Source organism: Dermacentor variabilis, chromosome 8 (genome assembly GCF_050947875.1).
Source record: "Dermacentor variabilis isolate Ectoservices chromosome 8, ASM5094787v1, whole genome shotgun sequence".
Lineage (NCBI taxonomy): Eukaryota > Metazoa > Arthropoda > Arachnida > Ixodida > Ixodidae > Dermacentor > Dermacentor variabilis.
In genome coordinates, this window is record NC_134575.1 from 169,821,941 (window position 1) to 169,834,353 (window position 12,413).

The following is a 12,413-nucleotide window of genomic DNA, read 5'->3' on the forward strand; positions in this document are numbered from 1 at the left end:
GACAAGCGCGCGCGCGCGCGCAAACCGGTAGTACGTCACTAATGTACATCCCGTTGCGGCTGCCTACTATTGGCTAGCCGCTCATACCACTTCCGGGTGACGAGTGACGAATTCTAGATTTGCAAAACCGAGCGATCGCGCGACAAGGCCGAGCGCTCTGTTCAAGCGACGGCCCGATCCGTCGCGCGAAGCCGTCGCTCGTCGCTGTCGCGCACAAAATCGCGCGCATGGGGTTCAGCCTTTAATGTGACTAGATTTGATGGCTTATCTTTTACAGTGATCGATACGATGTGATATAAGTTACGACGGAGCTATCACTTAGGAACAGAAAATTCAAGGTTATATTTATTTGCGGCTAGAGAAGCATTCAACATATACATTCGACATATAAAATGAGTGGAGTAACTTTGAGACGCTCTTTGAGGTAATAAGACTAACGGAATTGCGTACGGCGGATACATACTCTAGTTTTGTTCCTATTTGAGTTTTCTATAGTAGTGGCTTGAGAGGGGGTGGTGGAGTATAGAAGTAGCGGTGGAAACAATCCATAAGTTTGGCTCGCATTATTATTAATGTCAACGTAGGTTGACCAAGCAAGATTAGCGGTAATATGATCGCATAGATACAAGGAGTAAACAGCGCGTAAGACGAGTACAAGTCAAACAACGACAACAGAAGGGCTGACTAACAACATTGTATTTATTCCAACAAAGCAATATATAGACACCATGTACAGCGTCCCCGCATGCGCCGAGCATATCTTCAAGGATAAATGCATTGAGTAACCATTTTCTGTAGGAAGGATGAATAATCAATTTCTAAAGGTCATTATTCCTCAGGAGTGGTCTAAGAATGCTATTTAATTTTTGTTTAAAGCTATCTAAGTCCTGATCACGCATACATTGCGTCCTTTGTTGATAGCGCAAATGTTATGCGTTCCATTCGAATAGACCCGATAGAATTCGATCAAATATAATAGTGAATTCAGGAATCGCCTACGATCCCAATATAGCATATAGCATTCGACGAGACTAGCTTGTTTCTACTTCATTTCGCCTGCTGGCTCATTGAAGAAGATTGCCACACTAACCATTGGACTTTACGTCCCAGTCGCCCCGATTCAGATTCACTACACAAATGTGATGTCTTTTCTCAAGCATTTTTGCTTATATTAGCGTCTAATCACTGCCATGATTCCTTCTCTCGGAAACGCCATTTGCACACTAGAGCGTGCTAGAATTGTTGCGCACTCTATTTCCATCCGTTCATCTGGGATAAGGCTCCAGCCACAGGCGTTCGGCCGAAGCTGGCGTGCGCGCTCCCATGAGCACGGCACCACGATCAAGGAAGGCACGGTGGTGCGGCGTGGGCTAGTGCGAACGCACTTATTCCGGTAGAGAGTTATCACTTCTTTAATGCTTACAGTTAAAGTATCTGCTAAACTTTCTTACACACACACACACACACACACACACACACACACATATATATATATATATATATATATATATATATATATATATATATATTTATATATATATGTGTGTGTGTGTGTGTGTGTGTGTGTGTGTGTGTGTGTAAGTCGTAAATATGTCTATGCGTCATTTCATTTACAGAGCAGTGTAGTCATCCGCTTCTCTTCCTGTCACGTACTTAATTACTAACCTGGTTTACTTCGCCATAATATTGTTTTCTTCGATTATTTGCCGTGTTGTTTATAACTTTACCGACAAGATGCAGGCATGAAACAGCATGATGAAATTTTCTGACATAGCTTGATGTTGGAGATCAGCGGTTGCTGAGACAAAATTACGGGTTAATTAAAAAAAAAAGTACGTTGAATACAGAAGTTCAACTGGCTAAAATTAAAGTGGGTAGCAGCCTAAAAGATCCGTTGGCACAGAAAAACAAATAAATAATTAAATAAAAAATTTGCTGTACAAGCTCTCTGCAACAAAAACCGCGCAAGGAAGGCGCGCTCGCTAGCACACGACGCGCTTCATAATGACAGCAAAATTGAAAACATCTAATCCATGCCTCAAAAATTTATGCTTGGCGAAAATGGTGTAAACAAATTTGCACTTTAAATAAAGCACAGTTTTAAGAACGTAGAATGTGTGATCTGCCTCGGCACCCGCAACGAAAGTACGTAAATATGCCGTGGGGCGGGTCTCCGCCCCAATAATAGAGGAAGGAAAAGTTATTTTCCTTCCTACGTGGCCATTGGCCAACTGGCTGAGTGCACTGCGGCTACCTGAGGACAACCACGTTTGGCACGGCTGGCGCGTCGTAGGCACCAAAATCGAAAATAGTGGCGTCTATTTCAGAGATGCAAGTGGTTGAAAATAACATTGACAATTTGAGCGAAAAAAAATGTTTCTTTTTGTTCTTTTCGCAACCAGGATATAATTGAAAAAAAAAAACAGAGCTTCAACGCAGTATTCTGTTGCGACGCGAGATCTTTCCACACGCCTAAATGGTTGGTCAAAAGAAGGAGTTAGGGCATCCGCGAAGCACCTGGATCCATCCACATAGACGCAAGGACTTTGCTTCGAGCAGCCCTTGAACCCCCTAGCCTTTCGCGTACTGCACATTTCCCCTTCCTCTGCGGCATGTGAAAGAAACTGGACCGAGTTTTCAAATGTGCACACAAAGTTACGCAACAGGCTCGCAGTGGATCGCATCCAAGAGCTGTGTGCGTGCACTCGAACCTCAATGTCCGTAAGGCTTCGTACGCTGAACGGCGAATTGTTGACGCGTCAAGCGGAAATGAATCGGTCACAGATTGATACAACTGATTGTCTTGACACTTTGATGTGAAATCGGTGCATAGATTCGGAACCCGGACGCTCTGCTGGGACTTTTCTGAAGCAATTATGTAACAATTATATTCTTTTCAGTGTCAGAGAAATGAATGCATCGGGTTTTTCGTAGCTCTCTGCGCAGCCATATATTTTTTTTTCAATTTTTGGTACTTTTAAGAAAATAAACACGGTAGAAATCAGTTCTCTGTTTTTATACCCCCTCAAAATTTTATGAAATTTTACATCTCTAGTCTACGTGAACATCCAAAGTGAAATTTAAAAGGCGCGCTTCGGTGAGGTTCACCCGGGCGGAGCGCTGTGGGCTCAACCCGCTCCGCCGTACCCTTCGTAGTCCAAATAATTGAAGTAGCGAAAACACCGTGAACGCGATTTTTGATGGCTAATAACTTCCCTTCAGCTGAACTCACTGAATAACTTTTTGCGGCAAAGTATTTCTGAAATAGACCAAATTAACTTTATCTGTATTTTTCTTTTTCTGCGGAAGAGTGGCCGAGGGCCTCTTTAATATAATCAGGTAACTCTGAGGATTCTATTATATTCGTGGGAAATCGGCAATCGTTTTTATTGACCACCTGGACACCGAATATGATGAAGTATGCTGAATTTAGAAGAAAAAAGTCAAAATGTAGCTACTTCAGAAAGCGATTTTGTTATTTAGGCTGTCAGCATTTTCTTACAAAAAATCATAGCTATTACAAGATTTCGGAAAAAACTTGATGTATTTAACGGTGTGCCATAGAAACTAAAAGTTACATCTTAATTCTGTACGCTGCACCTAATAATACATATAGAGTGGACAAAAATGATATATCAGACACCATTCTGAAGTATGGCAATAATTTGTGTATGGAACATTTGTAAAACATATTGAAGCCTTGTAGCAAACACGTATAGGCTGTGAATTCATATGTAAAACTTGCCCACTTTACATTCTCCAACGGATGCTGTTTATAAAAATGCGTCATTTGTTTTTGATGCTGAGTTACAGATTTGCAAATTCATGCTGCCTTTATTCTTATTTTTCTGATTTACCAATGTCCGGCAAGTCTTGTAAAAACATTCCATGCCACAAATCAAAATTGTATTTGCGGAGTCTCTCTAAGATACCTTCTTTGTTAAACGCAACAAATTTCACTTAAATAAGGTTCAGTGGTTTTCTCATAAAACAATTGACCACCCTTCCACTACTGTAAGGAAGCGTACAAGCGAAGCTCGGGATCCACGGCTCTTTGTTGTCGTAACGCTTCTGCTTCGCGCTTCCTCACGGCGAGGTTGGCAAGTTCATAACAAGCCCTTTCTCGAGCGAGTTCCCGAAGACGTTCATCAAACGCCCCCTATACTTTGGATTTAAAAAATCCGCATGTTCATAAAATTACACCAACTGGCCTGGAGTGCATCCTGATCCCGATGACCAGAACCGGTAACGCACTCCCTAACCAGAGCAGGATTGGCCACCCTGGCGCAGTACTTCTCCACAACCTCCTATATGAATACAACAAGTGTTCTACTTAAATTGAGGACGACGCAACGAGCTATGGAAAGAAGAATGATGGGTGTAATGTTAAGGGATAAGAAAAGAGCAGATTGGGTGAGGGAACAAAGGCGAGTTAATGACATCTTAGTTGAAATCCAGAAAAAAAAAAGGGCATGGTCAATGCATGCAATGAGGAGGGAAGATAACCGATGGTCATTAAGGGTTACGGACTGGATTCCAAGGGAAGGGAAGCGTAGCAGGGGGCGGTAGAAAGTTGGCTGGGCGGATGAGATTAAGAGGTTTGCAGGGACAACATGGGCCACAATTAGTACATGACCGGGGTAGTTGGAGAAGTATGGGAGAGGCCTTTGCCCTGCAGTGAGCGCAACCAGGCTGATGATGATTCTTTGGCCGAACGCGCGACTCGCGACCCCGCTCCCCCTGCCGTTTCTTCGACGCAACCGACACAACCGGCAGGAGAAACCAAACGCGGCCTCCCTCTCTGACTGCCGGGCCTTAACCGCCGGTGAACGGCGGGCGCGAGACGAGCGAGCAAGCGACCACTCCCTTTCTCTCCTCCAGAGGGAGGGGACGCCTGTGATTGGCTCGTACCTTGCGTTGCGCATACTTGGGGTGCCATGGCAATATTATCGTGGCAGTGCAGCGTATTAGATGGAAGATCTTAGAAGAGTTCAAGATCAGACAGAAAAGTGGGAGGGCATAATTCTTCCATGTTTTCAAGAGCTAGTGTTTGCAATTTATTTTAGCTACAAAAGATTGTTATGTACCACAAGTGTTATGCATGGCAAGCATCTCGGTGCAGAAATTTCACAGAGTGTTTGTGGTATATATAAGGGATCCACATGGGAAAAAACTAGCCGGTGTAACTTGTTTCATTCGATGAAGAAGGAGGGACTAGGGCTAACACACTTGTTTTTGAAACACATTTTTATTAGGTTCTTTTTCTTAAACAACCAAATGGATATATTTCTGCGAGATTACGTTCTTCCTTGCCTCAGTGGGTTGTCTCATCAGCAAATGAGCAAACACCATCACCAATTGGTTTTCTGAGAGAAGTTGTTATGTCCTTTTCTTTACTGAAAGCACATTTTTCTATTGAACCTTTGTCTTCTCTGACACGTATGAAACTCTACTGTGATCTGGTTGATGTTTTCTTGCCGATTCCTGTATACCGCACGATAACTTAGGACCTGAAGGCAATGTGCTGAAAGGCGTTAAAAAAATGCTGCTTGGATCTTCAGCGAAAACCACCTATTTTTTTCAATTGCATTCTAGCACTCTCCTTGTGAAGCCGTGGTCTGTTGACTGCAACATATGGAAGAAACCTGAAATTATTCAGCGCAACATCTTCCATTGCCCTAGACTTCGTTTCCTTGTTTGATGTTCTCAAACGATCTCTGCAGAGTGAACTGCCATTACGCCCTTTCGGTATTGGGTTCTTACAATGCGCTGACGCAGGGGAAGTGACGGCTGACATGATTATGTTTTTGTGTATGAGTAGCGTGTGGAAAACGCGCATTGGTTTCTTGAATGCCCGCGTAGATGAAATGTCTGCGAGGCAAAACCTAAGTCAAAGTACCAGGTACACGCGCGATGCCCTCAAGCAAGTCATGGAAACACCAGAGTGTACGGCAGTTTGGTGTCTGTGATATCCACATTGAAGGCCTTTGAAATCAGTACAGTCTCACCAAATGATTTAATATTATTGTTCTGCCCCAAGTGACCTGCTTTGTATATGTTTACGTGGTGTTGTAATTGAGGAAACAAAAAAAAGAAAAAAGAATAATAAAGGAAAGAAAAAAGAAAATGGCTGAATCCGCTAGCGTGGTGGTCTCGCAACCCGGAGAACGGTGGTTCGAATCCGCAATGCGACAAGGAATCTTTTTTTGCGCGCCTTGGCTTTTTTTTTTTGTACGGCAACACCAACACCGACGCCGAAACGAGAAGGCAATACAAGCTTCGCTTCGTAACGTTCCTGCGTTTTAGATGCATCTGAGTAGCCCGCATCGGAGATAGGCGCGGCCTAAAACTTCCTCCTAAACAATAGATTTACAGTTTTATAGGAAACGTATGAAACAAAACGCTGGCGTTTACGCAGGCCCCCAGCAATAGTAGTGCCCAAACAAAATAATTATGCAGAAACTATACTGGATCTGTTTAAGTATGCGTAAGCATTGCGCGGCATTTCTCATCTCTATGGAGCCTGGTGTCGTTATCGATCTTGTCCAACTTGATCCAATAAGTGTAAACCCTTAACGGTTGTTATCAACCTTGTCGCAATCGATCCAATCCTTTCTGTCAAGTATGTAGTGATGGTGAATAACACAGTAGCAAAACTGTGAATCGCGAAAGGAATTCCCTATTGGGCGAACCTGTACCCACAAATGCAAGTGACACTCAACGCACAACGATAGCGGCGAGCGTAGTTGGCGATGGTCAAAATCTGATTCAGTGGGTCAAGTGCGTCGGCTTTTAAGAATGCCTCGTCGGACGTTCCAGCGTAATCGCTAGTGCCCACGTGTCTTCCTGTGTGTAGTGCACGATTCGTGTCGCGCGCACAATCTGACTGCAAAGTTTGGCGAGAACATACACGCAAAACAGATAAAATCAGCGATAACAGCCGTGTAAGTTCCAAACCATGCACGCGCGTCTTGCGCCAAGCGATAACATTAGGTCAGCGGGTGAAATAGAGTCCCCGCAAAAAATATAAAGATGTATACGTGTCACCATCAACCATTAGCTGTTCTTATCAACCTTATCGGACATTAGCTTCACCTTATGAACCCTTATTAGTCCTTATCAGCCTTATCGGAATTGCTCCAAAACCATTATAAGCATTTACGCTCATTAGCACCTTTTCCATCTGCGTCAAATGATTATCGACCGTGATGAGACTCGTATAACCCCTCCTCACACGTCATACTCGTTATCAACTCATTGACTCCTTATGGCCCTGTATTGCGCGACGCAATGCGCATGGATGGATGGCATTTTGGACGGAAGGCGCATCCCTCGGCAGCCGGGGATGTGGCTTGTGTGGCATTAAATATCGGCAAAACCGGAATTTTTCAGATGTTTCCAAGGCGCCAAGTCCGAACTATATGTGGTCCTAGAGATGGTCCAAGGGTCCAAGATGGTCCTACAGGTGGTCCAAGAGAACACTAGATTCCGCGTTCCCCAAATATATCAAACCAGCACTCATACAAATTGTTCTCATTTGACTTTTTTTGTACCTTCAGTGGAACACATACACATTGTTCAGATATATCCACCTTGTGGATGTGGTGTGGAAGACACTGGGCTTCTAAGCGTGGATTCGTACGTTCGAGTCTCACCACCGTGAATGTTTTTCGTTTCGAATTTATTTTTCATTTCTTTATCGAGCATATCGTGTGACGCGTAATGGACGGAGCGACAGACTGGCGGAAAGATTTTCTAGGCGAGTTGCCCAAGAATGATTACGCATTGAAAGAAAAATGCTCAGGAAGAACCGTATTCAACGGAAGTTTCCCGGGAGCAGTATGTCGACCATGCATCTCATGTGGAATGCCAGCAATCTATAATACCAGACGTCTAGCAAAACCATTGATTTATTGCCAGTAGAGCAAGTAGCCAAGCGATCTTCGAGGTAGCGCTAATACATAAGCGCCCTCATTTTCGAGTACCGAGGTCAAGAGTCCGGCTCAGAGTGTGCTTATTTTTACTCTGTTTTCTTTATGTGTGCGGAATCTCATACGTAATGGTGGGAATTTGATTTTTTCTTAAGGTTGATGCGGCATGTGTTGGCTAAAAAAAACCTGAACTAATTGTCACTAATACCTAGCTATGTCCTTACGCGGTAGCTACAAATCTTGAGAGGAGCGGCTAAAGATCACTAATTGTCTTCGTGTTATACGTAGAGGCTTCATTGTGTCGTCTGTGTCCATAAGTACAGGGAATTTCCGTGCGCTCAGCAATGGCGATGTCACGCAACGAAACAAAAATGTTCAAGAAAGGGTACGACACAGTAGCATATATTTTATTCAACGTTCTGCAATGCATAGCTAGCAACGTGGTAAAAATGCCCACCAAAGGGAACGATGCAACAGTGGTATCTCAGTTATAGACTCAAATGACCCTTTACGTTTAGTAACAGATGCGTGAAACTGTTTCAAAACAGTGGTGGTCTTAATTTCATCGCATCTCTTATCATCTTGCTAACTGAGACAGTGCTCCCGGTGTCCTCGTGTTGTACATTAGCCAATACGTTCGTATTTAAATGCCTCAATGCGTTATTTCCACGTGTGATTTTGTTTAAAAGGAAACCCTTTTAAGCCGGGGTCTACCATCAACTTCGCGTAAAGAATGTGACGTCGAAGCGAACACGTAAAATATTCGCTCTGTTGACAGGGGTGGCGCATCCATCTAGGAGCGGTAAAGCTAAGCACTGCATCATGACACTAACGAGCGCCGCCAATGAGCGCTTCGGCAGTTTCAGCGCACCGGAGGGGGGAGAGAGAGAGAGGGCTCTTTATTAGAAAAACAGAGAATTTTGCCGGTGTGTATATAACCGCTGGCATGCTACTCTGTATAGGAATGGAGAATGGGATTAAAAGATTCCAGAAATTAGTGGGAGAAAACAAGGATAAAAATAAATATGAAATGTCCGAGTGGAACTGATACTAATATTTACAGGTGACATGGCAGGTAAATTTAGGCTTTTGTATAGGAAGGATGCAATTTTTAAAGATTTCCTATTTGACCAATTTCTGTCAGGTATTTGAACAATAAATCCGAAATCCGTTGCTGTTTTGAAGGGCCGGGCATTGGACCTAAGACGCTCGGTAACGTTAACGGTTCGTGGCAAATCATTTCCATTTGGTGCTCAAAAAATTGTCTCTCGTCGCGGTGCGCGGGGCATTCTAGTAATATGTGCTCAATTGTCTCTAAGTTGCGACAGTTATCACAGTATGGGTTAGTGGTAAGTCCTATGCTATACAGATAATTGTTCGTGTATGCCACGTTCAGTCGAAGGCGATGGTACAATGTCTCGAAGTGTCGAGGAAGTGGTCGTGGAATTTACCCGCCGTGGTTGCTCAGTGGCTATGGTGTTGGGCTCCTGAACACGAGGTCGCGGGATCCAATCCCGGCCACGGCGGCCGCATTTCGATGGAGGCGAAAACACCCGTGTACTTAGATTGGTGCACTTTAAAGAACCCCAGGTGGTCAAAATTTCCGGAGTCCTCCACTACGGCGTGCCTCATAATCAGAAAGTGGTTTTGGCACGTAAAACCACATAATTTTTTTTGGTCGTGGAATTTTCGGTCTCATTTCTTGGTCAATCTAACGTAGGAAGTTATCTTGGTGAAGCGGCAGATTCAAGATGCGGTCTTTTTCTTGATAGGCATATTTTTTTGCCATGTTTGTAGCGTCGGCTTTTGTAAAATATGTTCTTTTGAACTTGCGGTATTGGAGTCCATTTCTGGCAGCTTCGTCCGCTCTTTCATTTCCCGAAATGCCGGCATGGCCAGGTATCCACTGGAACTTTATGTTATGCCCAGCAATCTTAGCCCTGTGGTGAAGATAAGCAATGTTAAATGTTGCTGGTTGATTATTGCAGCGCTTGTGCCTGTTCCACATACATTGTAGGGCTGATTTTAAGTCTGTGAAAATTACCCATGTCTTTGGCGGCTGCTGTCGAAGTACATACACAAGGGCCTCCTTAATGCCATATAGCTCCGCTGAAGTAGATGATGTCGCTCGCTCAAGACGAAACGAGAATCGTTGCCCTGTAGAGGGAACAAAAAGTCCACATGATGAACGATGTGGAGTTGTAGAGCCATCTGTGAAAATGTGCGTTGCGGCTGCGTATTCTTTGCGCATATATTCTAAAGCTATCTGATAAGTCGCTGCTTGAGGCTTTTTCTTTTTCGCACTGATTCCAGGTATATATGGCACGATTTCCAGTGGGGAAAGTGTCCATGGTGAAATGTTTCGCGGCATAATTTGTGACGCCTGAGCTGGAATCGAAATAGATATGCTTCCGACGGCCTGCCCAAAGCTAGATGTAGCACGGGTTCTGGAAATATCCTTTAAAAAGTCAGTCTTCGTATGAATGACGTGGCGGAGGTGTATCCTAAGTGTCTCCTGCGAACACAGCACTTCTAGAGGCAGGCATCCAGCTTCTGCTACAGTCCCTGAGCGGGACGACCCCTTCGGAAGGCCAAGACATACGCGAAGGCAGTTGTTTCGTGCTGCCTCGAGTTTTCTCTTGCTTATGGGAGATATTTTGTGCAGGATCGGGAGGTAATATTGTAGTGTTCCGTCGACGTAGGCCTTATGGAGGAGCACCATTGATCGACAGTTGCTGCCCCACTGTGAGCCTGCTAAAAATCGGAATACGTGCGACGCCGAGGAAATCTTCTCACTCAGTTTTTTCACTTGGGGCGACCATGTGAGGTTCCTATCGATCGTCACTCCAAGAAACCTTTGCGTCTTGACATATGCAAGGGCACGACCACCCAACACTAGTGGGTATATTTCTATACACCTCCGCGTGAAAGCCATGGCAACGCTTTTGTCGGGGGACAATTTCAGACCCCTTGGATTTAGGTAGGCGGATATATTTGCTAGTGCTCTCTGTAGGCGTTGTTGGGGGGTACTGCGGGAACGCGCCGCACTCCAAATGCAGATGTCGTCCGCATACAGTGTGATTTTGACGCCAGGGGGCAGGTTTCTTTTCAGATGGATGAGGACTAAATTAAATAATACCGGGCTTAACACAGCTCCTTGTGGCACTCCCTTCTCGACGGCATAAAGCGCCGTGGGGCCATCCGGGGTAGACATGAAAAGTTGGCGTCCTTGAAGATAGTCTTCAATCCATGCATAGAGCCGTCCTCCAAGACCAAGGGTTTCCAAAGCATCAAGTATTGCTTTATGATAGACGGAATCATATGCTGCCTTAATGTCTAAAAATAATGCAGTAGGTATGTTTCCAGAGACCAATTCCTCTTCAATTGATGACACCAAGGCAATGACATTATCAATTGCGGATCTATTTTGCCGGAAGCCATTCATTTCCTCCGGGTAAACTTTTGCAGTTTCCAGGAACCAATTTAGTCGTTTGTAGATCATTATTTCGAATAGCTTCCCCACGCAGTTAAGCAGAGATATGGGTCTGAAGGAGCCGTAATTTGTTGGCTGCTTCGCTGGTTTCAATATAGGAATGACGTTCGCAAGCTTCCATTCCGTAGGAACCTCCCCAGTTATCCATGGGGCGTTGTAGTACTCCAGAAGGCATAGGCGAGATGTGTGGCATAGATTTGAGAGCGCTTCATAACTCACGCCGTCATGGCCAGGTGATGATCGATTGTTTACGTCGCCGATTGCTGCCGTGAGCTCTTCGATGGTGAATGGTAACTCTAAGTCAGGAAGGGTAGCTCGAGGTGGATTAGGCTGACGACTTGCAATTTGTCGCAAAGGTTCTGCCCCGTTGGAAAGGAGCTTGCAGTACTGCTCTGCCACCTCTTTCAGGGATGCGCGCTCATGTAATGAGAGGGCGATAAAAGGATAAAGCTGTTGCGGCTCTTTGCGAATGCCTCTGACGACTCGGCAGATTTTGCTCAGCGGTTGTCGTATGTCCAGTGTCCCACAAAAGTCCCTCCACCTTTTTCGGTCCAGTTTGGTGAGGTAACGGCGTATATGTCTTTGTGCCCGTCGACAAGTTCTGAGGTCTTCGATATTCTTAGTACGTAGAGCCTTCCTTTCGGCACGCCTTCGAATGGCACATAACCTTTCAAATTCCTCGTCGTTTGTTGGTACATTACAATGCATAGTGGCGTAGCGGGTACTTTGTTTGAGACAATGAGCTATTGTCGGTACTATTTCTGTATTCATAGTCGAGGCTGTGATTCCTTTGTTTACGGCTGCTGTGTAAGCTTCCCAGTCTACCGACTTCAGTTTCACTTTCCTAGGCGACGTCCGAAAATGATGGGCAGAGATTAGGATCGGGTAGTGAGTATCGAAATCTGTACACCATCCGAACATAGGGGCCATTTGACTTGATACGAATGCGACGCCAATGAAGCTAACTGCCGTCGGATTTTTCAGGTATG